Raw genomic sequence first — 967 nt, forward strand, 5'->3', positions numbered from 1 at the left:
CCGTTGAATTTTAGGGATAGTTTGTCAGGATACATCAGTCTTGGTTGGAAGCTGTTCTGTCTCAGTACCTGTAATATTTCACTCCAAGCTCTTCTTGATTGGATGGTTTGTGCTGAGAAGTCTGCTGTAAGTCTGATGGGCTTCCCTTTATAGGTAATCTGTTTCTTTTCTCTAGCAGTTTTTATTTTATTTTATTTTATTTTTGTCTTTTTTTGGTTTTTCTCCGGTACCAGGAACCGAACTCATGACCTTGCGCTTGCCAGGCAGGTGCTTTGCCGCTGAACTAAATCCCCAGCCCTCTAGCAGCTTTTAATATTCTGTTCTTTTGCTGGAGATCTGGGAACTTGACTATTATATGTCTGGGTGTAGTTTTATTTTGCTTGTGGTTGTTTGAAGTTCTAAATGCCTCATTTACCTGCATATCAGGTTCTGTTTCCATGCTTGGCAAATTTTCTGCGATTATTTCTGCAAATGATCTTTTCATGTCAGTCATGATGCTTCCTGCTGTTTCATTGACTCCTATAATTCATACATTATTCCTCTTTGCCTCATCTTGCAGCTGTTGAATTGACTTTTCCTGGATCCTTGCTGTTTTTATGAGATCCGTTCTTTCACAGTCGCTAGCTGCCATGCTGTCTTCAAGGTCTGAGATTCTATCTTCAGCTTCATTCAAGCAGTTTTGGTACCTTTCAGCGGCAGCTTTGTTTTCCTGGAAGTCTCTTAGCTACTGGTTCATGTGTTCTAAGTCCTTTCTATATTTTTCATTGAACGCTTCTGACCCTTGCCTTTGTTCTTCTCTTTTCTTATATTTCTTCTTCAGACTTTTTGAGCATTTCCTTCATTATTCTTGTCATTTCACTTTTTGCCTGAGAGATTATTTCCAATCTCATCTCTTCTATGGCCTTATGCAGTTGTTTCTTTACTTCCATTTCAATCATTTCAGCTATTTCAGGCATGTGTTTACCAA

This window comes from Chinchilla lanigera, unplaced genomic scaffold (assembly GCF_000276665.1).
Source record: "Chinchilla lanigera isolate Chin_1 unplaced genomic scaffold, ChiLan1.0 scaffold00004, whole genome shotgun sequence".
Classification (NCBI taxonomy): domain Eukaryota; kingdom Metazoa; phylum Chordata; class Mammalia; order Rodentia; family Chinchillidae; genus Chinchilla; species Chinchilla lanigera.